General features: G+C 39.1%; 1 long non-coding RNA gene across 5 annotated transcripts; it reads left to right on the top strand.

Moving 5' to 3' along the window:
- Positions 1 to 351: 351 nt before the first annotated feature.
- On the top strand, positions 352 to 27021 carry LOC105042891 (uncharacterized). Of its 5 annotated transcripts, none has more exons than XR_012138319.1 (7): positions 352 to 479; positions 7750 to 7898; positions 9865 to 10020; positions 25683 to 25794; positions 25908 to 26428; positions 26557 to 26649; positions 26725 to 27021. It is a non-coding gene; the product is annotated as an uncharacterized lncRNA (long non-coding RNA). The 5 variants fall into 5 exon arrangements; XR_012138320.1 differs by adding an exon at positions 8064 to 8144 and having other exon boundaries at positions 25908 to 26649; XR_012138318.1 differs by having other exon boundaries at positions 25908 to 26649.

Below are 27021 nucleotides of genomic sequence, written 5' to 3'. Positions count from 1 at the left end.
TAATATGATCCTTTATTACCCAAAAAAAAAAAATCCACGAGTGCTGCAGATGATTCGGCGATTTGGAGTAGCAACAACCTTGGCGCGTTAATAGACGAAATTACTAGGACCAGGTCTAAGTGGATCAGAACAAATCGCGGAGCATATGCACGGTGGATAATGCACAATTGGGAATCGGTGGGATACACCGGGTAACATGGCGTGTTATCCATCGTGGTATTTGGCGTGGTCCTTTGGACCTGATCCAACAAATAGTTAGGGCGTAACAGAGCCTCGTAACCACAACATTTTGATTTTATGTGTGGAAGACAAACACCAGAAAGTTTCAGGATCCACCTGCGTGCCAATGAAAGCCCTCGTCCCCTCACTCATGGGATAGAAGTGTCGAGGGAAATGGATGATGGTTTTCCTTCCCTCTCTATGTCTTCTTTTCATCTCCCACCTCTCTCCGTTGATCTCAGCCGATCTCTCCTCTCATGGTAACGTCCACAACCCTAATTTGTTCTACTTCTTTTTTGGAAGCCAAATCATCTTCTTCCGTAATTTCATCCTGGAGTCTCCTATCTTGAATGCGATATTTTGGTTGTTTTTTTTCCTTTTTTTTGAAGAGAATAGAATGCGATCTTGTAGTCAGATTTGTGATTTAGGTTTTATGATTTCGATCTCTTTATGCTTTTTCCCCGCAATCATACACCCCGATTCTTGGCTCAAATTTGTTCGGTTATGGCCTAAACCTGTGACTAGTGCTGTTCGCGATTCCTTTTTCATATTCTTTTATTTTTGGGCATCTTGTTCTAATCTTAGTGTCTTTTATATCGGGTGCGGTCTTGAAGCTAGCCCTGAGAATTTAGGGTTCATGTCTTTGGTTTCTTTTTGCATCAAGTTTGCTGGCGATCTTGCACTCCAGTGGAGGAAGTTGTTACTAGGTTGGTAGATGCCTGGTTATTGTCTCAAATTTGAGTTGTTGCTGCTTAAATCGATCGAGGTTAGAAGACGGACACCTGAAAACCTTGATCGGAGATACTGGTGCTGGAGTCAGCTGCAAAATAAATTCCAAACCGAAGGTTGTGGCTCCGGTAAGGATCCTCTGACATTTAAGTCAAAAAAGCAGAAAATAAAGAAGCAGCAACGGGTTTTCTGAGAGAGATTCGATTGAACTTACCTGGATCCTCAGGACTCTAGTTGTTTGTATATAAGAATGTTAGACAGATGAGTTGTTAGCTATGAGATTGCACAATCCTGAGATTGCCGGACCGTTGGATATGTCAAACTGGACGAGATAATTCAGTCCTTAATCGCTCCCACGAGATCAGAAGAGATGGTTACGTTAAATCTTATCTATTCGGAATAGACAGCTGTTGTGCATGTCGAAGAAATAAGTTGGTTGAGCAGCTTATACACAGGTTAGACTTTGGGAATGCCTCAGCTCAGCATAGAGATGGACTCCTCAGCTTATACAGCAATCAGTGGTCGTATTCATGATCTGAGAGCTTGACGTATTGTGATAGTGCTAATCTGAGGCGCTTGCGGGAACCACCATAACACTATCTCCTACTCTTGAGGATCAGACGAAAGGAGTACTCCAAAAAGTACCTCAGATCCAATGCCATGCGCTTCTGCCTTCACACCTGCTTTTGTTGCATTTAAGACGGGTGACGTCAGTCTAATACGACTAACGCGAATGGGCATAACTGATGGAACCACTTAGATGATGGTCTCTTCGAGGTTTTAATCATTTGCGGTGGCTTTTCATTTTTTTTTCTTTAAATTTATGCTCTGGAAGCACAGGTAGCCATAGATCTTTTTGTGCTGATTGTCCGTCGTGATTTTTTGAAGCAAGATGAATTCACAGTGCGTGACAAGACTTGAGCAAATTTTGACTTGTAGGAGATAGATCATGATTCCAGTTACTGAAATGGGATTCGTGGTCAGAGAAGAAGAATGTGGTGCTCCTACTATTGAACCCACGGCCCTGCCTTTGGAAGCCGTAACACAAGATTCTTCGGAGAAAGTTTCGATCGATGGGGCACCGACAGAGATGGCACCGAAGATGAGCGTCGAGGGATGCTCTAAAAAAGATCCGATTGAGAAAGTACGGATGGAAGAGGCGATCGATAATCTGGAGAAAGATCCGATTGCGATAATGGAGACTGAAAGATCTCTAGAGATGGCGACTCTTGTTGGACAGTTTCTTACATCCACTGCTTATGCAAGACCCTCAGATCAGCAGGCTTATGCCTATAGCATCTAGGGCTCTTTAGTGATGTTTCGAGGGTCTGATTAATTATTCCTCACGAGTGGTATTGTGTGCTTGTGGCGATCTTGTGCCTACATTATTTAGCACTTCTCGTCTTCGCGTGAGAGGTAGTGTGTACCAGCGGCGAGCTTGTGCCTACGGCATCTTGCACTCTCGGCGGTATTCTAATAGTCTGATTAGTTATCTCTTCGAAGATTTTCTAAGGATCTCCTTCCACTTCTTGTGTGACTCAGACTCTGTAGGAGTCTAATAAGTTAGCCCCGTCCCAGAGTCGTAGATGTCTTTTTGAGGGTCTGGCAAGTTAGCCCTCCAGAGGTTTCCTAAGGATCTCCCTCCGCTTCTCGCACGAGTTGAGCTTTGCAGGGGTCTGATAAGTTAGCCCCACCTCGGAGTCATCGAGATCTTTTTAAGAGTCTAATAAGTTAGCTCTCCGAAGATTTCCTAAGGGTCTCCCTTCGCTTCTCATATGATTCGGGCTCTGCAGGGGTCTGGTAAGTTAGCCCCACCTCAAAATTGTCGAGATTTTTTCGAGGATCTAGTAAGTTAGCCGTTCAGAAATTTTTTAAGGATCTTTCTCTACTTTTCACACGACTCAATCTCTACAGGGGTCTGGTAAGTTAGCCCCACCTCAGAGTCATCAAGGTCTTCTCGAAGGTTTGGTAAGTTAGCCCTCTGGAGATTTTCTAAGAGTCTTCCTCCGCTTCTCGCATGACTCAAGCTCTGTAGGGGTCTGATATGTTAGCCACATTTTGAAGTCATCGAGGTTTTCTCAAGGATCTGGTAAGTTAGCCCTCCTGAGGTTCTCTAAGGATCTCCCTCTGCTTCTCGTACGACTCGAGCTCTATAGAGGTCTGGTAAGTTAGTCCCACCTCGGAGTCATTGAGGTCTTCTTGAGGGTCTAGTAAGTTAGCCCTCTGGAGGTTTCCTAAGAATCTCCCTCTGCTTCTCACGTGACTCGGGCTCTGCAGGAGTCTGGTAAGTTAGCCCCACCTCGGAGTTGTCGAGGTCTTCTCGAGAGTCTGATAAGTTAGCCTTCCGAAGGTTCCCTAAGGATCTCCCTTCACTTTTCGTGTGACTTGGACTCTGCAGGGGTCTGGTAAGTTAGCTCCACCTCAGAGTCGTCGAGGTCTTCTTGAGGGTCTGGTAAGCTAGCCCTGTGGAGATTTTTTAAGGATCTCTCTCCATTTCTCGTGCGACTCGGACTTTGCAAGGGTCTGGTAAGTTAGCCCCACCTCGGAGATTTCCTAAGGATCTCTCTCCATTTCTCGTGCGACTCGGACTTTGCAAGGGTCTGGTAAGTTAGCCCCACCTCGGAGATTTCCTAAGGATCTCTCTCCATTTCTCGTGCGACTCGGACTTTGCAGGGGTCTGGTAAGTTAGCCCCACCTCGGAGTCATCGAGGTCTTTTCGAGGGTCTGGTAAGTTAGCCCTCACATTAGTTGACCATAGTTATAATTCAGAGTCTTGAGTAGGAGGAAGCAACTCTTGGAGAACTCGGGTGCCCATTATAATTGATGGTCTTATAAATTTTATTTTCATGAAAAGTAGTTATATTGTAGATAATATATGTTGAGGTTCACCGAGTTTCACGGTCTGAAAATTGGAGTCCCATCGAGCTGTTTTAGCTTATAAATTTCTGAGCGTGCCACTTCATCCTCTCGATTGGGCAATAGCCTTCCTTCTAGTGTCTGTTCGGTAAGCTGTGAGACTTTAGCTCGCCGCAGCATCAGATCACCAAATCAAAGTTGACTATCAGGTGACAAGACCCACATTTTTCTGTAAAAGATTAATTAGTCGGCATTTGGTTACTTCATCTAGATGTGAGCCGCTTTTCACCATTCGGCTCATATTTCAGACAACCCCCCAGTAATCATGTGGATTTCTTTTCGGATGGGTTGCTCTTCTTCCGCCATTTGCCTTCCGAACTGCTGTCGTTCCTTCCGCACTGGTGCTTACTGCGGCTGAGGTTGAGGAAGATGCTGCTGAGGCAGGGGGGCGATTGCTAAACTCTCGAAGCTCGACATTGAGAGATCGCTCTTCGAACAAAATGATTTAGCCACCCCTGCCTGACAAGCCTCTCGATCAAGTTGCGAAGCTGGTGGCAGTCTTCGATATCATGATCGTGGTCATGATGGTAAAAGCAGTATCTATTCGGATCCCGACAGCATTCCGACCTCGTTCTCATCAGCTAAGGCTTAGGTAACTCAGGCCCCACTTATAACAACACCTATTTTTGAGGAACATTTAGGGGCATGTAGCGATTGTACAGTCGAGGAGGTGATGGTTTCCGAACTCTTCTTGGAGGACTTCAGGATTGACGATTGCGACCCCCATTATTCCATCTCAGGGGTGGGGATTGAAAATGCTGACATCTTTTCTCCTCTTGCCTTGGCTGGCACTCCTTACTGGGTTCTATCGTGGTTGAACCGGCATGAGTATCATCGATAAAGGCCTCTTCCATACGGACGTACTTCTCCACACGGGCAAGTATATCCAGGAGATCCTGAAGATAAGTCTTAACTAATGACTTTTTCAAATCGTTCTTTAGGAGATTGCTCATTATTGCGGCCATCACGATTGACTGATCCAGATTTTAGATCTTCAAGGTCGCCAAGTTGAATTTGTTTGTAAAAGAGCGGATTGACTCATCCTCCTTTTGATTGATGGTACGGAGGTAGTCGGACCGCTTCTGCTGTTGTTGGCTGCTAATGAAATGATCGATGAAAGATCAGCATAAATCTTCAAAGGAATGGATAGACATCGGTCTCAAACTCGAGTACCACTACCGAGCAGCCTCCTTAAGAGTTGGAGGGAACGCTCGACAGAGGATCACATCCGATGCTTCCTGAAGGAGCATGACTGCCTTGAAGGTTTTCACATGATTGACGGGATCGGTGGTCCCATCGTAGACCTCCAACAGAGGTAGTTTGAAGTACAGAGAGAGTGGTTCCTACACAATCCTCGGGATAAAGGATGGTTGGCTGTTATACCCTTAGAAGAGCGTCGAGGAGTCATTATTGTTGAGAGCCTTTTCAATTTTTTGGCCCAACTGCTGGTCGAGCTCCTGGAACCATCTTTCAAAGTCAACTTCATAGACAGTACCAACCTTAGAGCGTAGAGGAGATCGACGTCCGGGGGTTGAGTCATGGCCCAACTGTGGACTTAAAAATCGCTGTCTGACCGGCTACTGGGCCCTAAGGCGACTTTGATGAGTTAATCTCCTCTCTGGACTTCGAGGAGGCGTCTGTGGCTCTGGTTGAGATGCTGGCTGTAGAGCCGTAGATAAAACAGGATTCTGTGGGGGCGCCGCTTCGAAAGGCACAAACGGCACCCTTGAGGAAACTGCGTCGTAGGGGGTGCAGGGACAGTCTGAGGAGGCTGTGGTGCCGCTTGAAAGGATGCGAGAAAGGTCTGGACCGCTTGAATTACAGTCGTCAGATATTGAACTTGTTGGAAGAGTTGACCGAATTGATCGGCCGTGACTAACGTCAGTAGGGCTGGTTGAACTGGTGGAGGGACGATCGGTTGAACCGACGGAGAGATTTGGTGCTAGCGGCTAAACTTGATTGTCAGCTTGGCTGGCCGTCTGTCGGGAGACGGCGGCATTGGAAAGTCGAGAAGATGTCCATTTTGGAGCCATGAATGCGAATGTAGGCCCTTTCTGTATCTGTTGCCACTTAAATCGATCAGGGTTGGAAGACGGACACTTGAAAATCTCGAGCAGAGATATTGGTGTTGGAGTCACCTGCAAAACAAGTCCCAAATCGAAGATTGTGACTCCGACGAGGATCCTCCAATGCTCAAGTCAGAAAAGCAGAGAATAAAGAAGCCACAACGGGTTCTCTGAGAGAGATTCGATTGAATTTACTTAGGCTCTCGGGACTCTGGTTGTTTATATAGAAGAATATCAGACAGCTGAGTTGTTAGCTGTGAGATTGTATGATCCTAAGATTATCGGACCGTTGGACATGCCAAACTGGGCGAGATAATTCAGCCTTTAATCGCTACCATGAGATCAAGGGAGATGGTTACGTCAAATCTTATCTATTCGGGATAGACAGCTGTCATGCACGTCGAAGAGATAAGTCGGCCGAACAGCTCATAAACAGGTTAGATCTTTGGGACGCCTCAACTCAGCATGAAAATAGACTCTTCAGCTCATACGGCAGTCAGCAATCATATTGATGACCTGAGAGCTTGACATGTTGTGATATAGCGCTAATCCGAGGCATTCGCCGTAACCACCGTAACACGAACAATACGATGTTGATGTGAATCAAGAATTTTTCTTGTTTGCAGTTCCCTTTGCTTGTTCGTTTCTTGCTGATGATTTCTCTGGTTCTCTTGTTTTGATATTGGTATTTCTCACTTTAAGTTGTGATCCTGCGGTCAGTTTCTGATGATAAGCCTTTATGATTCACTTCTCTTGGTCTTCCTTTCCTGGTGACATTACCCCGCACTTGCTCGGTCTGGTAACGTATTGGTCAAATTATGGTGGAAATCAAGTAGATTACTTTAATGATTTTTTTTTTTAAAAATTCTGTGGCATCTTCTGTTGTGTGAGTCTATGACATCCAGGTTTTTAATCAATCATCTCATCAATTAAACGTCAAAATTATGCCTGAAGCTTGGTATTTTGTTCGAGATGTTCATTCGTTCATGGGTTGCTCTTGCTATTAACCGCTCAAGATGTTAAAAAAAAATAGGAGAAAGGGTGTATTGGGAGCACAATTCTTGCTTAATTCTTATTTGATTCTGTTTCTTGTTTATTCTAAGAATTTGAAGGATGCATGCTTTTCCATGTATTTTTCAGATTCATGCAAAATAACCACTGTGACTCTATTACCCTTGTGTTTGAACTTTTAATTTGAATCCATGAACTCCAGCTTTTAAGATGAGAACCAAATGGCTTTTTTCTTTTCAATTTGGATTATTAAAAATTATCAGACTGGTTTAGTTTTGGTCTAAGCATGCAAGTCTGATTTATTGTGGGGTTTTGGAAATAATTTGAAATGATGAAGGCACTTTACATTCAAAAAACACATGGTTTTCTAGTATGTTTGACCATGTAAATAATCCTTCATGCCCATGTTCTCCATGTAAAAAGTTTAAAATATATTCCTGTTACAAGAAAAAATAAACACACACACACACAAACCTCAGATCACCAACATCTCCCACCCCACAAAAAAAAGAAAGGGAAAAAGGATAAAGAGATCTTTTTTCTTGCTCTCTCAAGTCATGGAGGAAGTGCTAAATAAATTTTTGTTGTCATGACTTGCATTTAGCATTGCTTTCAAGACAGAGACTCTTCCCGAGTGCATCATAGAAGGAAAGCCTAGCTAGGCAAGACATTGACGGGTCATTTTCTGCATCCATCTAGAGATGCTTTGGATGCAGTTTATCATGTCATCATCAGCATCGCGATCATGATAGTGGACTTAATGTTACATTTGATGTTGTCTAATGGATGATGCTTCCTCAAATTGTAGGCTGCCATTGGACTGAATCATGTGAAAGCGAATGAGTTGGAGGATGTGTGGTGCAGCTTATGTCATAGCTGATCTGCAATGTTCTTCATGAAGAGTCTGGTTACCTGCTATGCTTCCTTTTCGAATCCATTTTCATTGTTGCAAACCAGGTTCGTCGAGACTTATTTGTAAATATATGTTCAAGTTCCATGTGAAAACAGGATAGCCATGCTAACTTGGTAATATTGTTAATGCACATATGGATTAATATTGAAGTTAAGTAGATTAACATATTTGGCCTTCTATGACATGGCATGCCGTTATTGTTGTAACAGGATGCTGGTGTTTATGATCAAGCAAAGAAACCAGAGGCATTCATTTGTTCTCAACAATATGATTGATCTTCTTGTCACATGGTTTCCATCTTTTAAATGTTTTGCTCATCAAAAAGTATTTTCTAAAAAATTTGCTCTGTGATGACATCCTTTGATGACATTTTTTCTATCAAAGATCACAGTCATGTATAACAGATTGCTTAATTAGTCAGCACTTCACTCTTTACTCATCGCAGTAAGACGTGAATTTTCATTCTAAAGCATTTTTAATCCAAAATTTGGACCAAAATATCTTTTTTTTTTTTTTATGATTTGACGTTAAAGATTGCTTTTTCTTTTGCCTTTAATCTTGTATTATGAGGATTCATTACATCTATGCTAGGGTGAAAGTGGACCGGATAATATCCACCTGGATCTTTTTCTGTATTAGAATCCATCTTGAAATGGATACAAATTTGAATATCCAACTATTATCTGTATCATTACCCATATCTGTCTAAGTAAAATGGATACAGATATAGATAGATAATTATTCGATCTATATCTGAATATTTGGTTTCATTTGCAATCTTATTTAGTCTTGTACAGCTCTCATGAACTTTAAAGGAAAAAGAAAGTGACAACATGTTAATGTCTTTTACTTAATTTACCTTCCATATGGTGATATATTAAGTTTGGCAGTTTATAAATTTTAACTTTCCGATCTAATCTGCATTTATATCTATATTGTCAATATCCGATTTTATCCATTTATGTTTAAAGCAAATATAGGGATACGAATTTTAGCATCTAATCAATATCTGTGCCTATGTTCGTGTTTGTCATATTAAAAGGATGTGAATATGGATTACTGATATCTGATCTGAATCCAATGTTTCAGCCCTAATTTGCACATCACCGTCCAATCAGTTTGCTTGTCATGATGAAAAGTTTGAGACATCAATGAGCCATTCTTTCTTTTATTTGCATGAACCCTCCTGACTTTGTTTTCTCCATGTGTTCCCTTTACACAATTTCAGACATTATATCAAGTTCTTTTTTCCTACGACATACATGATTCTGCTTTAGCATTTTTCTTAGGACTAGAAATAAACAGACTTGCTTTAAAGAACCGAAAGGGGAGATCATGGTTTAGAGAACAGCTGTTATTTTTTGGTGCACACACCTTAATAGAAGTTATCAAACCTTTTCAAGCACACCATTACGTTTTATATAAGTGTGTTAAATATAAGTGCCATGCCTAGTTTGACATTTTTTTGTTAGATATATGGCAAAAAAATGTGTAGTACGTCACCTTGAATATGGTAGGGGAGAAGGGGACCTCTTAGTTCAGATCATTAGAGTGCCAATATAATCCTTTCTTTTGACATTAGTACCTCATTTTTTCCTTTTTAATAAGCAGGAAGTCCAAGGGTAACAAAAAAGTGTGCAAGATGCCAGATCAAGCTGGACTTTGACGATGAGTGCAGATATTGCACTGATTGCACAGACCTTACCTAATAGACAGGAGTAGCAAATTGGGTTATTGTAAGACCAGTGTACAGATGGCCAAGCAGTTAAAACCATAATGTGACTATCACATGCATTGTTTTCTATGCTTCCAGTATGTTGAAGTGGCTTCCTTTCTGCCCATGCTGACATTACGTAAACATTTTTACTTGTTATCTTGAATCTAGGACCACATGGTATATGTGTGCCATATTGCCAATGTGTCATATGTGATAGATAACAATTGAAAAAAGTTATTTTTATTATTTAAATGCAATCTTTTTTTTCCCATGATACCTTTTGACCCTTGCAGAAATTTTCGTGGGGTTGCTTTGCCACGGCTGAAATGCTCTTCTCCTTGTGGTAGTGCAGTTTGTTATTGAGTTGTGGGATGTTTTGGAAGCACTGATGCATCCATCAAACTCTATCCGGTTGATGATAGCAGATGCTCTGCAGAAGAAATTGTCAGGTGAAAATGTGTTTATGTTCATTACGCTTTTGTTACAAATCGATTATTATTTCCTCTCAGAGCATGTTCACAAATTTAATGATTTTTTAACTTATTAAAATTCATCAAAAATTCGGAGATCATACTGATAGTTGATTTGGGTGCATTTACAAGACTCATAATGTTTGGCAACAAAGGATGCAACTCAATCTACAGCACTGTTTGCCTCCCGAAAGATGTGTCGAACAGTTATCGCAGAGAATTGTCAAAGAGACTCCCGAATATCGTGAATCAATAGATGAACTATGGACTGCTCTACAACACCCTGGATTCAGACAATGACAGTAGCAGAGTTACCCTCCACAATGATCCTCTCCGCACGCATCCTTAATCGTGCGCAGGTAACGCTTATCCAGACGGCCCAAAGCTCCGTGCCAGGAATTGATGGCTCAAATGGAGGGGACCTTCCAGTTGCCAGCAACCTGCCTTTAGGGGCTCAGATCACAGTCTGCACCACCTCTATCCCCTTTGACGTTATCATCAAAGTTGATCTCGATGAAGCCCGAGGGTGGGGGCTCCCAGGAGATGAAAAGCACCTTACGGATCGTTGCAGGAGCAGTAAGAGAGCCCCAGAAACTCGGATCATCAAGGGATTGTCCGGTAGCATTCAAGCGGTAGTACTCCTCCGTCAGATAATAGGCTCTTTCCAGCATCCGATGTGCGGGAACGACCTCGGCATCGAAGATTAGACTGTTCCTCGATAGCTAGATCTGGTAGACGATGTATGCCAGCCTCCCAGTCGAGCCATGGGGGATCACAGCAAGGAAGAGAGCCAAGAGCTAGAAGATACGCCTCAGTGTGGGCCATTTGCCATCCATCGGATCAAGCATGCCCTAGGACAGCGAAGAAGGGCATGCTTCGTCGTCTCATCCTCCATTCCGCAGCTCGGGCAGATGGTCGACAGCTTCATGCCCTTGTCTCTGAGGAGGGATCGAGTCGGAAGACGGTCCCAGGCGACCTTCCAAAGGAAGAGTCTAACCCCGAGGTGGACAACAGCTCTCCAAATCTAGACTATCTCGATCCTCTTCTCCAACACTAGTCTGTACATTGTAGCAAGCTCCCTGGTAGGGATCCTGGCACAGCAAGATTGGCCCCACATCCTCAAATCCTGACTTCGGTGGATAGGGATGGAGGTAGCAAGGATTCTGTCGGCAAGATGGCCTCCAAACAGTTAGATGATGTCTTGGGTCCTCCAGCCTTTGCTGTCCTCAGTGAACAAGTCGCGAATGCACCAGTCATCGCCCACCTCCATATTGACGAATGTCGGTCAATAGGAAAGAGGTAGGTTGGAAATCCACGCATCCTAACTCACATCAATCGAGGTTCCATCGCTAATCAACCACCTAAGCTGGGCTTCCACTGTAGGGCTATGAGTATAAATCTCCCTCCAGATGAAAGAGCAACTATGGTCTTCTCGACTATCGGATCCTTGACTCCAAGTGCTATAGCGAGCTCTCATCATCCTGCTCCACAGATAGTCGGACTGGGTGAGGAATCTCACAGCATGCCTGGCAAACATCACCTCCCTCCTGAGTAGCAAAGATTGGATCCCCAGGCCCCCATCGCGCACTGGCTGGCAGACAACTTTCCAGGAGAGCAGGTGCAGTCCGTGACCACCTTGCATGAAGCCCCACAAGAAGTTTCGAAACTACTGTTCCAGACTCTTAAGACAAGCGCAAGGCACAACAGTATTCACAAGTAGGTAGATCGGAATGGAGCTCAGAACTGACCTCACGAGTGTAGCCCTCCCCATCATAGAAAGAGAGTAGGCTTACCAGCCATTGAGGCACTTCTGAATCCTCTGCTCCATGAGCCTGCAATCAGTCCTCCGTAGTCTCCGACCCGTGATGGGGACACCAAGATAAGTCAGAGTCTCGATCTACTCGAGAATCCCCAGCCTGTCTCGAGTCATGTGCTTCATCTAGATTTTCGTCTTTGGGTTGAAGATGATAGTAGGCTTCTACAGATTCATGCACTGTCCGGACGTTCAGCAGTAGGCCTCCATCGTAGATGTGAAGCATCTCACATTGCATAGTAAGGCCTGATCGATGAGCAAGCAGTCATCTACATATAGAAGATGTGACAAAGGCTGCATCCTAGGGGTAGACTTGTAGAGCTCCAACTCACCCCCTGGACTGCCACTCAAAGAACACAAGATAGGACATCAGCACATAAAATAAATAGGTAAGGGGAGAGGGGACACCTTTGCCGAAGGCCGTTGATCAAGTGAAAGAACTCTGTCGGAGAGCCATTGATCAGGATGGCAAAGCTCGGGCCTTCCACATAGTCCATAACCTAATCAGTCCATCTGTCATGGAAGCCAAACTCGTGAAGCGTCTATCACACAGACCTCCAACTCATTCGGTCGTACGCGTGCTCCATGTCTAGCTCGATCGTCATCAAGCTCTGACGAATAGGAGCCCACTGCAGGTCATGCATAAACTCCTGGACAAGCAGTATGTTATCAATGATGCAACAGTCACTGAGAAACACCCCCTGCTCTTGGCTAATCAGGCATGGAATGATCGGCTTCAGTCTCATCCTTTCAATAGCCAGAGCCTATCTTCTTGTAGTTATGAAGGTTGTGCTCTAGAATAAAATAATCTTCATTAGTTAATAAGAAGAGTAACAGTGGCTATTATATGTCAGGATTTTGCTATGGTGCTTTAAAGGATATTTTAATTTTTTTATTGCTTGTAGATTTTAGGTCGTTGGATTAAACATGGACCATTCGAATTTCAACAGATTAAGGTGCTCATGTGCACGGGTGGTGCGATAAATATTTCAAAGATTAGGGGCATTCCAACACTGAATTAATGATAGATTTTGTAATTAAATTAATTCTTTTTCCAAAAAAGTCCGTGAAGGTGGAGGAGCCGTGGGTGGTAGGGGTGTGGACAGAGGGTGGAGCTGCGGGCACTGCTTGGGGTTGGCGGGGATCGTAGGTGGCGAGGGACTGCGTGGATCGAGGGCAGACGATTGTGATCACAAGTGGGCGGGGGGCGGATGACCCATGGGGAGGATGTTGTGTTGCGTGGAGAAGCTGCAGGCGGCCAGGGTGGGTGTTGGTGATCGTAGGTGGATGGCTTTTTTTTGGGGGCGGGGAGGGGATGGTGCAGAGAAGCCGCGGGTGCTTGAGGGGTTGACCGTGGGCGGAGGACACGGAGGGTAGACGAGCTGGGGGGAGGTGGGGGGGGAATGCGGGCGCGCGCATAGGGTCACCAGATGGGGGGGTGTGGACCAAGGGTGGAGGACTGATGGGCGCTGAGGGTGGAGGGGAGGGGATTGCGGGCGGACGAGCTGCGGGTATGCAAGGGTTGCGGAGAAGTCGCCAGTCGAGGGAGATGGAGGAGCATGGGCAGGGTGCCGGTGGGAGGAGCCACAGGCAAAGGACTGCTTGGAGCAGCCATAGTGGCATTGGAAAGGTGGTGGATGTGGAGAAGCAAAGGAAGGCGGATCAATAGAGGAGCCATGGGAAAGAAAGGAAAGAATTTTTTTAAAAAAAATAATAAATTATATAAAATAATAATATGTAATATTTATAATATTTTTTATAAAAAATATTATAAAGAAATACTTGAGCAAAGCTCTAAGTGTTATGGCTGCCATACGAGTGCAAGAAAGAATAGTATTTCATATTGACATTGCAGCCAAAGCTTGGTCAAAGTCGAGCATCATAGATTATGCTTGGATTGCCAACCCTGGGTAATATGACATCCCGTGAACATTATGAGAAATGTATGATGGTAGCTTCATTCTGTCACTTCAAATATTAATGCAATGCTGAATTTGTGGCAAACGTCAACTATTCTTTACTGTGGTAAGATGAGCCTTAGCCTTCATGAAAGCTGGGGTTATTGGCTAGGAACGGAAATCATATGGGGCAAGCGCCATAATGGATCATATAGAGTGGGCTCTTTATGTCACGTTTCCCCATCCTCCAATAATCTCCCTCCGTCTTTCTTGGATGCTTGCACCTTCCCCATGGTTCATGGAGGCATTCCTGCTGGGACTATCGCTAGCAAGGAAGATGATGGAGAGATCAAGCGATACCTTGAGCTTCGTCAAAACTAGATCAGATCTGTTGACCATTTCTTGTGTGCACAACCGTTGAATTGACGAGTGATTGCATGCAAATAGTTATGATCATGCTCACGTATGCGTCTTAAAGTGGCTGTGGTGCATGATCGAGCGTCATAAAAGACCATCAGGATAGACTTTCACATGAAAGACTTTATCCATTCCTATAGAATACTCCTTTGCTTCTTCTTCCACATCATCCTTTGGCTCTCCTGCCTTCAAAACACTATTTTTTTCTTCTTTAAATAGCTGTCAATGCTTTGCTCGCAGTGGTTTGCAGTGGAAAAGGGTGACAATGAGATCGTGGTCCTCAAGTCGTCCTCAACTCCTTTGTTGTCTTTCTTATGGAGATAGCCCTGGTGGTAGCATCTGTGAGCGTGGTAGAGGGGACATTGTTCGGGTGGTGGGGGGCTGAGAAAGAGGATAGACGGACGAGTTTTTAGATGTGGGGCACTTGCTCGAGCCTTGGCCGGAGCACCGACCACCAACAACCTCGGAGGTGCTGGCATCTAAGAGAAGAGGAGGATGGGAAGGACTAGGAAGAAGAAGCGTGGAGGGTAGATTTGTTTTTCTATTTATTTAAAATAATCCTATCATAACTAATCCGCAGAGCCTGAGTTTGACATTTTCTTTCGAGTTAGAAGCTCTGATACCATATAAAAATTTAACTGAAGTTTCTTGAAAAGTGCTTCATCCTATTTCATTGATGATTTCTATCATATATACAGAGATACATGGGAAAAGTTTGAAAAATAAATTATATAAATAAGTTATTACAGAAACAAAAAGTTATTGATTTAATTAAATTTAAATTCAAAACTATTTAACTAATTTTCTAACAGTAGAGTTGCGATGATGTGGATCAGTTATGATAGGATTATCTTTCATACTATTATTTTAGTTATTTTGTTAGAAAAATTATAAGTATATCTCCTCAACTCAACTCATATTCTAGAGACATCACCTCGACTTTAAAAAATTTCAAATTGATCTTTCAAGTTTCCAAACCATTCCAAAATGATCATATCTTTCACCTCTATTAATAGAGTGATGACATGCAACCACCATATGATAGCATATCATAAGACAAAAGTATCCTTGTATTAGGAGATCTCCTCTCCATTTTCCTCTTCATTCTCTCTTTTTCCTCTCAAATTTCAATCCGTTTTTCCATATTAAATTCTAAAAGAAAATCTCGATTAGATCACTCGATCCTAAATCCATCTTGCCCGGACCAAAAAGATTAGATTTTGCTTGTTAATCCAAAGAGGAAAAAACCTCTCTCCATTTCCCTCCAAAAAGATGGAGCACGTGGAAGCCAGCATCCATGTTTGTGGGGCGAGCTTGCTCCCCCTGCACCATCATGCAAGACCCATCTCTACTTTGTTGTAATAGCTTTTCTTGATGAAATATTGATTTCCTTCTTTGTGAGTCTATATCCGAACAGTATTGGGTCTCCGGCACCTAATCGCTTTTAAACATACGTTGATTCTCTATGTAAGACCTATTTTTCTTGTGCTTCTCTTCTTTTTTAAGGCATTTTGTTGATTGAAAGGGGAGCAAGCTAACAATTTGAGGAGGATTCACATGGAAAAATGGACCTTTCAGATTCCCTATTTGTGGGTATTGTGGAATTTTGGAATTTGGGTTTGGGGCTTTCTTTTGACGTACCAAGAGGATTTATGGATGGTTTCATTCATATTACCATAGAAGAGAAATTTTTTGTGCACCGTGGGTGGTGCAAAATGCGTGCACGGCCTATGATGATTGGCTCACATGCGGAGCTGAGGTGCGATGCATGAAAAATTATTTTTTTTCTTTCAGTTTCGTACGTGAGCCAATCACTGTGGGTAGTGCGTGTAGTTCCACACCGCTTACGGTGCACAAAAAATTTCTCTATCATAAAATTTTTGCTTGATGGATTGAAGATTTAGTTGTTTATTGGAATTTGTCTAACTTCTCACCTACAATTGTTCTCCTCTTTGATGGCTTTTCTCCCCTTCTTTTTGATGCTTCTAGTGATGGAAGAACGCTTAGGATGCAATTGTGTGGAAAACTAAATCTTGGGTTTCCTTTTGATTATACCATGAAAGATTGAATTTTGGGTATTTAGATTTCAGATATATTTATGAGTCCTTTTCAAGAATGACTTTCAAAATCTTTCTAGTTTTTGTTCAATTTTGGTTGGGGCTTTTCTTAGAAATTCAGGACCTGGTGCTTCCTTTAAGAAAAAGAAAAAAGTAAATAAAAGAAAATAAAAATTTGATTTTAACAATAGATCACATTTCTAGGAATGACTGCTTTGATGGTATGCAAGAATGGAGGATAGCCATTATCAAACAGAGGGTCAAATCTTTGGTGATTGTTGGATAATCGTCAAAGGATGGAGGACAAAGGTAGAAGGTTTGAAGGAATGGTCAGAATTGAAGGTACAGCTAAAAAGACATTCGAAAAGATTCAAAGAGGAAGAGGGCATTTTTATCTTTTGAAACGGCAGGATGATGCTGTCCGTTGGTTAAAGAGCCATCGGATCAATTTATATTATAAAAAAATAATTTTTTTATGATAAAATTATTTATGATAAAAATATTTTTATCATAAATAATATTATTTATAATAAAAAATATTTATTATAAATAATTTAATATTTATGATGAAAAAAAATTTTCGTCGCAAATAATCACATATCAGCGAGAAAAAAAAAATTTCGTCTTAAATACAAATTATTTGCGATGAATATTTTCATCATAAATAATATGTTATTTATTTTAATTTTAATTTTTTAAATATTAATAATGAAATTATTTTTATAGTAAATATTTTAAGTATTTATGATGAAAAATTTTTATCGTCAATAAGTTTATTTGTAACGCAAATATTATCATCATCAATATTTGAACAAAATTAAAAAATTTAAAAATTATTGATTATTTACGTTAATTTTTTTTATCATAAATAATTAAATTTCATCATAAATACTTAATTATTTATGATGAAAATTATTTTCATCATTAATATTTAAAAAAATTAAAAATTTTAAAAAATTAAAAATTATTTATTATTTATGATGAAAATTTTTCATCATAAATAATCAAGTATTTTGATGAAAAAAATTTTCGTCATCAATACCTAATTATTTATGATAAAAATAGTTTTATCGTAAATATTTTAAAAAATTAAAAAATTAAAAAAATTAAAAGTTGCTTATTATTTGTGATGAAAATTTTTATCGTAAATAATTAAGTGTTTACGATGAAAATATTTATATCGTAAATACTTGATTATTTACGATGAAAATAATTTCATCATTAATATTTAAAAAAATAAAAATTAAAAAAAATTAAATTTAAAATTTTGATTTTACGTAAAGCAATTGCATCTATTTTTTGTAGCAGCTGTATATATCTTTTATCTTTTTACATGATAAAGAAGCAAATGTGAGTTATAATTTAAATCGAATTTTTTGTTTGAAAAAATCATATAAAAGTGGATGATATTCATGGAGTAGAATAAATAGATCCTTTTGAATGAAATGAGCTATTCGTTTATTTGCGATGTAAAATTTATTTGTTCATCGCTATCACTGTTATTAGTAATATCAATAAATCTTTCTGATGGAATATCTACCTTAAGCTGCATGAAAGGAGACTCCTTTCATGCAGAAATCATATAGTTAAATAGTGCATTCTAGCATGACTTTCACGATCTCAAAAGATACTGTACTTTCCACATTGATCGATGCTCAAATATATCTCTGTAGGAGTTCTAATCATGAGAAGACAAACAATACGAACACTCATCTTTCTAGTAATGCAAAGCATAAATATGAGCTTGTACTTTATAACACAATTTGCACTACCCGTAGATCTGCTTTGATTCTGGTTAATTATTCTTTGATGCACACACAATTTCTCTTAAATTTCTCAAGCTCAATCTCAGAATTGCTGCGATATTCTCATACTTCAACTTTCGAAACGAGGACTCCAGGAAGAAGACGAGCTCTTTGAAGATCGAAGATCTCAAAGCTATCGATCTTCCATAGTGTCCATTCCATTGTAGAAACTGAAGAGCTATTCTTATAACAATTATTAGCGACGTAAATTAAATTTTTCATCGTAAATATATTTTTTATGTTATTTTTTTTAAAAAAAAAATTTTAAGAGAAAAATCATAAAAACTATTTATATAATTTTTTTTTGATTAATAAAAAATTAATTTTTTAATGAAATTATTTTGAAAAAATTTTTTAGACCAAAAATTTTTTAAATTAAAGAAAATTAATTTTATTTTTCATCTTGAATATTTTTTAATGTCATTTCTTTTTGTTAAAATTTTTGGATGGAAATTTTTTTTGGTAAAAAAATATAAAATTAATTTTTTTATAAAATTGTTATTGAAAAGATTTTTTTAAACTGAAAAGATTTGAGAAATTTTTTTTTAATTATTAGCAACATAAATAGAATTTTTGTCGTAAATAGTCTTTAATTTTTTTTAAATTTTTTTAAAAAAAATTATTTGTGATGTAAATTTATTTTTCATCGGCAACCATGTTTTAAAAATATTATTTTCATCAATTTTTGTGAAAAAAAATTTGATAATGGGAAAAAATTTTTATCAGCATTGAAAAAATTTTTATTGGCAAAACTATTTCAAAAATAATTTTTTTATTTTTTTGAAGAAAAAATTATTAGAGAGAAATTTTTTTTGGACGGTATTTATTAGCGACGGAGAATGTATTTCTGTCGCTAATAATCTTATTAGCGATGCATATTTTTATTTTCATCACCAATAATTTATTTCATGAATTTTTTGGATGAAATTTTTTTAGAAAAAAAAATTTTTAGTGGGGAGTTTTTAACGGGCCTTATTGACGACGAAAATTATTTTTTCATCGTGAATAAGCATATTAGAAATGAAAATTTTCGTTGTTAATAGTTATTCAATTATTACATGTCAAGTCGACGTCACTTTCTTTCGTGCAAAATCCTCTCTCTTCGAGCTCTCCCTCCTCTCTCTCCAAGCTCTTCCTCTCCGAGCTCTCCCCCCTCCCTCTCTGAGCTTCCACCGATCGACTTCGTCGTTGCTTCCATCGGCCATACGTCATGGACGACTCTTCTTCCCTCTCATGTACGATCCACCAGTCTTTTTTTTTTTGGTTGATCGGGCCACCGACGAGCGACGTCTGGTGGGAGGGAGGGGGGAGGGGCCAGGGAGGGGGTCCGATCGTGGGGAAGGGGGGGCCATGGGATGCGAAGAAGCGACACTGATGGGGGTGGAGAGGAGCCGTGGGGTTCGTTGGGGCAGGGAAAAGTGAGGGGGGGTGGGTCACAGGGGTCCGTCCGACGATGATGGGTGCGGGCATAGGAGCTGAGGGTTGGGGGGACGGCGGCATCTCAGAGGAGGGGGTTTTGTGGGGTGGGGGTGGGCGGCCGGGGCGATACGGGGGTCGGGGGGTCGGAAGGTGGAGGGGGTGGCACAACGGGTGGGCGAGGCCATGGATGGCATGCTGGAGGGGAGTGGGTGTGGGTCAACCGGTGTGGAGGAAGGTCGGTCAGGGCAGAGAGGGAGGAAGGTCGGTCGAGGCAGAGAGGGAGGAAAAAAAGAATAAAATAATAAAATAATAAAATATTAATAAAATATTTTATTATTTGATTAATAATAAAATATTTTTTTGTTATAATTTGATGCATATTTTTTTTGCTTGTTATAATTTAATGCATATTTTTTTATAATTTAATGTATATAAAATATTATGATTATGATTTAATGTTTTAATTAGGATTAGCTGAATCCTTCAGTGAATTTTTAATGCATATGAACTGTCCGATCCAGGATCCAGATCACAATTCGAATTGGATCAAGGTCAGAATCTAGATCGAGATCTCGATCCGGGTTGGAATCCAGATCGAGATCTGATTAGGATCCGAGTTGGGATATGGATCGTAGGGGGTTGGAGAGGGCGGCGGTGCTGTGGGGGGTGGGTGATGGCAGCGGTGTCGCGAGGGGTGGGTGATGGCGGCGGTGTCGCGGGAGCGGAGGTCATGGGGGTTGAGTCCGAGCGGTGCGGGGTGGGTGACGGTGGCGGCACTGCAGGAGCGGGGGTCGTGAGGGTCGAGTCCAGGTGGTGCGGGGTCGGTGACAGCGGCGGCATCGCGGGAGCGGGGTTCGAGTCTAGACGGCGTGGGGTAGGTAATGGCGCCGGTGCTGCAACAGCGAGGGCCGCGAGGGTCGAGTGCGGGCAGTGGGGGGTGGGTGACGCCGACGGTGCCGCAGGGGGTGGGTCAGGCCGTGGGGGATGATATTTAGGAAAAAAATAATTTTTAGAAAAAAATATTTAGGATAAAATATATTTAGAAAAAAATAATTGTTAGGGAAAAAATATTTAGGAGAAAAAAAATTTAGAAAAAAAAAATTTTAGGTAAAAAATATTTTTTTTAAAAAATAAAAGATTATTTATTATATATATAAAAGTTAAAATGCGAATTGGGTCGGGGGAGAAGGGGGTTAATCGATCCGAACCCAATCGGTCGGCTTTTGGTCGGGCCAAATGTCTGCCTGAGCCCAGTCCGATAGCCAAATGGGCCCTATTTTTTTGGCTAGAGCCTGGCTTGAATGGTTTGCGGTCGAGTTCGAAGTCCGACCCGATGGACCTCGAGCCGATCCGATGGGCCTCCTAGTGGCCCGACCCACTTCCAGCCCTATTTGCGAGACTACCTCCATGGTGCTGCTTTTGGTGAATTTGGAAGATGAGAGAGAAAGAGCTGAGGATATTCGACGCGGGATTGACTTTCATGTTATTATTTTACGTTAGTATTATTTTACATGCTCAACTACTTATAGTTTATTTTATATTTATTGCATAAATTTTTTAATGTTATTGCTAAAATTTATAAATTTTTTATTATTTTACTAGCACAATGTACATTGCTTTTGCTTATTACAATTTAATTATTTTGTGTGCAATTTTATATAATTTTATTTATTATAATTAAATATAAAAAATATTTTTATTTTTAAAAAAAACTCTATTAAAATTTTTGATGAAAAAATTTCAATGCAGAGTTATTTTTTTTTTTTGATAAATTAAAAATCTACCTTTGAATGTATGTTCAGAGATAGTAGTTAAATTGCATTGAGCCATAGATTTCTGTTCAAGAGTTGATTTTGATCGAGATCGACTCTTGGATGTCCTGAATTCGAATTTTTTAAAAAAATAATAATCTTATTGTTGTTAATAGTTGATATTTATTTTATTATATAGTAGTCAGCAGTTATTTGTCCACTATTCTCCAGGTATATCGTGAATAGAGTGCGTAGACACTATATTCACATCATATACTTGGAGAACCATGAAGAGATGCTGTCGAAATTTTTATAATAATAAAATAAAATATCGATTAATAATAATAATAAGATTATTATTTTTTTGAAAGAGATAAGGCTACACCTGTTAGTAATGATTTGAAATGGATAGGATCATGCATTTTTGCTTAATTAAATTGATGGAAGAAGATTTTTTGTATTACTGTTCAGTCTGTATTCTTTAATGCATGCTGTTTTGTATAAAATGATCCATGTCTGGATCCAGATCAGGATTTGATCCGATATTCAGGTCGGGATTCGGTCCGAAATTCAGGTAGGAATCCGATTTGGATGAATACCACCGAAAATTTCTTTGTTGTTAATGATTTTCGTGTTTGCTGTTAGATGGATATTAACAAAACTTGGATGAATGTCAGAGAGATTTTTTTTGCCTGAATATCGAAAAGATGTTCGGAATTTTATTGAGTTTGCGCAGTATAAGGCTAACAGTGCTAGTCGAAAAAAGTATCTATGTAAGAGATATATCAATATGGTATATCGTCACATAACAGTTGTTGAGAAGCATTTACTACGTTATGATATGGTCAAGAAGTATACTCGCTGGATATGACATGGGAAGGGTGATCTGAATGAAGTTGTGCGTGACGATGACGATACTGAAGATGATAGTGATGCTGCTGAACCTATCGAATATAGTGGTATAGGAGAATTTTTGGATGATTTACATCAGGATATTTGTTCAAATGTACGCACGAGTACTAGTGCATCTGAAGGCAATTCTGATCATGAACACAATATCCGACTTGAAGTAGAAGAGACTTTTGAACAGTTTGTAAAGCTTGTAAGGAATGCACGAGAGCCACTCTATCCAAATTATGTAAAGTTTTTCAAGTTAGAGTTTTTGATAAAATTACTTCATATTAAACCATGAACCAATGGAGCTAGTCAGAAGTCATTTCTTCAAAATTTGGTATTGATTGAAGCAGCTCTTCCTGATGAAGAGAGACTTCCGAAATTATATTCTGAAGTTAAAATATATATGCGGGAATTGATACTTGGCTATATTCCTATACATGCCTGCAAAAATGACTATATATTATTTTATAAGGATAACAAATAGGCAACTGAATGTCCGGAATGCGGTGAGCTTAGGTACAAAATCGATAACAGAAAAAGAAATAAGGCACCTTAAGATTTTGAGATATTTTTCATTGATTCCAAGACTTCAAAGATTGTATATGTCCATAAAGATAGCTAAAGAAATGAAATGGTATCATGAGCAGCGGATTCTAGAGGAGAACATACTTAGCCATCCAGCTGACTCTGTAGTGTGGAAAGACTTCGATGCAAAGCATCTGCACTTTGCGAGTGACTTGTGCAATATCCGGCTTGGTTTAGCGACAGATGGATTTAATCTCTTTGGTAATTTGAATACTTCCTACAGCATATAGCCTGTGATGCTAGTTGTATATAATGTGTCATCTTGGAAGTGCATGAAAGAACCATTTATTTTTATGTCACTGTTGATTCCAGGTCTGAAAGCATTAGATAATGAAATTGATGTATATCTACAATCGTTAATCGATGATCTGAAGGAGCTATGAGAAAATAGAGTACAGACATATGATTCTATGAGTCAAAAAAATTTTAAGTTACATACTTCGATTTTATGGATCATAAATAATTTTTCTGCATATAAAAACTTATTTGGATGGAGTACTAAAGGATATCTGGCATGTCCAATATGCAACAAGGATACATCCTCCTTACATTTAAAGCTTGGACAGAAAATATGCTTCATGGATCATCGATAGTTTCTATCAGGTAATCACTCTTGGAGGACCCATTACAACCAATATTTTGATGGTAAGTCCGACTGACATTTGCCACCTAAGGAGTTAAATGGAACAGAAGTTTTAGAACAACTTGAAGTCATTGGAAACATTCAATTTGAAAAAACATCGGGTACTCACAAACGGAAGCATACTGAAGCTGAGCTGAATTAGATGAAGTGAAGTATTTTTTTTTGAACTTTCGTATTGGAAGCAGCTACTACTTCGTCATAATCTGGATGTAATACACATTGAGAAGAATATTTATGATAATATCATCGGTATAGTATTGAACAACCCAAAAAAAGTAAAAGATAGTATAAAAATTTATCTTAATTTGCAGAAAATAAAAATCCAATCGAAGTTACATTTAGTTTATCGAGGTGACAGACTTTTTATGCTACTTGCATATTATTCACTGTTTGATGAGAAAAAGAAGAGTTTCTGTGGATGGTTCAAAATCATAAAATTTTCTGATGCTTGCGCTTCAAATGTATCGTGATGTGTTGGCAATAACGATGGCAATATCTCTGGTATGAAAAGTCATGACTTTCATGTGATGATGCAACGCTTGCTTCCTGTGGTCATGCATGGCTATTTGGATGGTGATGTTCAAACTATATTGATTGAGTTGAGAGTGTTCTTCCGAGAACTGTGTTGTCAAAAATTAAAGATTAACTTACTTGAGAAGTTTGAGAAGGATATCGTATTCATTCTTTGTAAATTAGAAAAAAAAATTTTGTCATCATTTTTTAATGTTATGGTGCACCTGACTATTCATCTTCTAAAGGAAGCTCTTTTGGTCAGACTGGTACATTATCGATGGATGTATCATATTGAAAGGTAAAAAAATTATATGCACTTTATCATATCAGTTATAAGATGTAAATATATTTTTAAAATAAAAATTTATTTTTATTTGTAGATTCTTGTGTATCCTAAAAATGTATGTGTGTAATAAAGCACGGTCTGAAGAATTTATAGCGGAAGTATACGTAGCTACAGAGTGTGTTACGTTCTGCTCGATGTATCTTAACAATATTGAAATAAGATTCAATTGTATAAATCGTAATACAGACCGTGAATGGGGTGACAATGAACCGATACTGTCCATATTTAAACAAATGATTTGATCCATTGGTGGAAGGAGATATGAATTTATGGATGTGAATGAGCTATTCAAGGCATACTTCTACATTCTAAATAATTATGAAGAAATTAAAGATTTCATTGAGTAAGTACCATGTTAACATACTGTTTAATATTCTAAGTAATTTTTTTATATCGATATAAAATTAAAAATTATGACTTGTTGCAGTGAACACAAGAGTATACTATCCAGAGAGAATAATATGGATGCTGATGATCGACATAGAAAAAAATTTATAAAATGATTTGGAGACTTTGTAAGTTGCACTAGTAATATATTATTTTTAATAATTATAAAAATAATTATTTGAACCAACATAATTTTTTATGTTATGGTGTAGATGAATAAGTATTTCAATAAAAAAGAAGGTGTGACCGATGAGTTGTACGATTTAACATGTGGCTCCAATCGAAGGGTTAATCATTACGCATCCTGTATCATTAGAGGAATGAGATTTCACACAAGAGAGTTTGAGATGCAACGATGGATTCAGAATAGTGGGATTGCTATGATAAGATATGAAGGAGAAGAAGAGATTGAATATTATGGTGTACTGATAGATATTATAGAACTGAAGTATGGATCCAATAATTCTATATTCTTGTTTCAATATGAATGGTGAGATATTAGCAATAAAAAGATCGATATTTATATCGATCCATACTTTATCAGTGTAAACTTTATACGAACATAGTACCAAAATGAGCCGTATATATTAGCAACTCAAGCAAAATAAGTAATATATTTAAAAGATTTAAAGTATCGAGATAATTGACATGTCATATAAAGAATAACACCTAGAGGCATATATGACATACCAACCTGACTAGAGATAGATAAAAATTCAGATTTACATAAACAAGAAACTTTTTAAAAGAAAGAACAAATATTAGCTGAGCTTCTTGTTGATGAAGAACTTGTAATAGCTCCTTTGAATAGGGCTGATCTGCTGTCCAACGAAGTTGAAGCTGATTTTATATTTAATCTTGATGAGTCAGAGGATGACGATCAATTCATAAATGATGATGAGATAGAAGATGATACATTAGTCGATTATTATGATTCGGAGGAGGACCTACATATCGAGGAAGATACGAATATTGATGAGTAGATCTATATTCTTTGTTGAATCTTCTCTTGCAATAATGGTATGCGATATAATTCTATTCATTAGAATGTAATTTATTTTTTACTATTATTATTCAATATTATATTCATTTATATGTCAAAAATTGTAGGTATGGCATCAGGAGACAGAGATGTTCGTCTTCGTAGCCTATCTCTGAGACTGAGGTGCCTTCATCCATTTCCGCTGTCGCACCAGCAGAGTCATCAGAGGATCCTGCACTGGTAGGTCTCAGTGAGGTGGATTTGAGTGATATTATTATACTTTTTATATAATAAAATTTAATTTTTTTATTTGAAAAGCTATCATACTAATGATTTATTTATTATTATTTCAGATCAATCTCCACTGGTGGTGAGATGAGGGCGAGGTCCATTGAAGAATCTCACTCTAAAATATTGGAGATACGAGCATCCTGGACAGCATCTCCATATTAAGATACCATCCGACTATACCATGCCCATCAGAGGATGGTGCGAGCCGTGGCAGACCGAGCTGGGCATCATATGCTGCAGTTATGCCTCTATGATATTTTTCGATTGGTGTCACGTTATACGGATTCAGAGAAAGATTTTCTACATCTAGTTACAAATAAAATAAATTATATTATGAATATTTAATTAGTATGATATTCTTCTAATATTTGTTATTGGCATGGTGTATTTGATATTATTGATTTTGAGGAGGATCGCGTGCGGCGAAGATCGCGTGCGGCGAGCAGCTGCTCATTGATACTTACGTTTCAAGAAGTATTGCCACCACATTCATCAGCACCGGTACCATGTGATGTAGGACTATGGGGTGGAGGCAGCGCGACAGCAGCTGTATGACAGCATCACTATGGATGAATGGACTCTTGTATGCCGGCATTATGAGGATCCAGCATATCAAATTACACATCCAAATTTTTTTTTATAGTTTAATGATTGAATCATTTATTCTTAAATTCAGTTTATTACCAACTAATTTGACTACTAACTGTACAGAGATGATGTGTCCAGAACACTGCGAATCGGGTAAGACAGATCGTATCACATTGTAGGGGTTCGAGGTCGTTCGCTCGTCATATGGAGTAGATGGTAAGTAATTTTTAATTAACATATTTTAACTCTAACTATTTAAAATTTTTTTAATTAATTGTTCTCAAATCGCAGAGAGATGTAGAGAGTGACGAGCTTTCTAATAGAATTGATATCTACCAGTGGATCCACCAGCAACGGTCAGGAGAGTAGACGATGAGGAGCCAGGAGCTTTTTATAAATTTTTTTAATTATTTTTTTTCATTCGTAGTTTGATTTTCAGTATAAAATTAAAATAACTATAATTTTAATTTTCAAGATTGTATGATAGGCATTAGATCCCAGCCTACTTCTGAGAGTTCGATCGCACCTACAGATGACGAGATTTGTAATCAGATATTTGGTACGAGATCCTGTTATGTTAGAGGTCTA

The sequence above is a fragment of the Elaeis guineensis genome, chromosome 2, assembly GCF_000442705.2.
Source record: "Elaeis guineensis isolate ETL-2024a chromosome 2, EG11, whole genome shotgun sequence".
In the NCBI taxonomy this organism is placed as follows: domain Eukaryota; kingdom Viridiplantae; phylum Streptophyta; class Magnoliopsida; order Arecales; family Arecaceae; genus Elaeis; species Elaeis guineensis.
The sequence above is the reverse complement of the archived record's forward strand: the minus strand, read 5'-3'. Positions and strand labels throughout refer to the sequence as shown.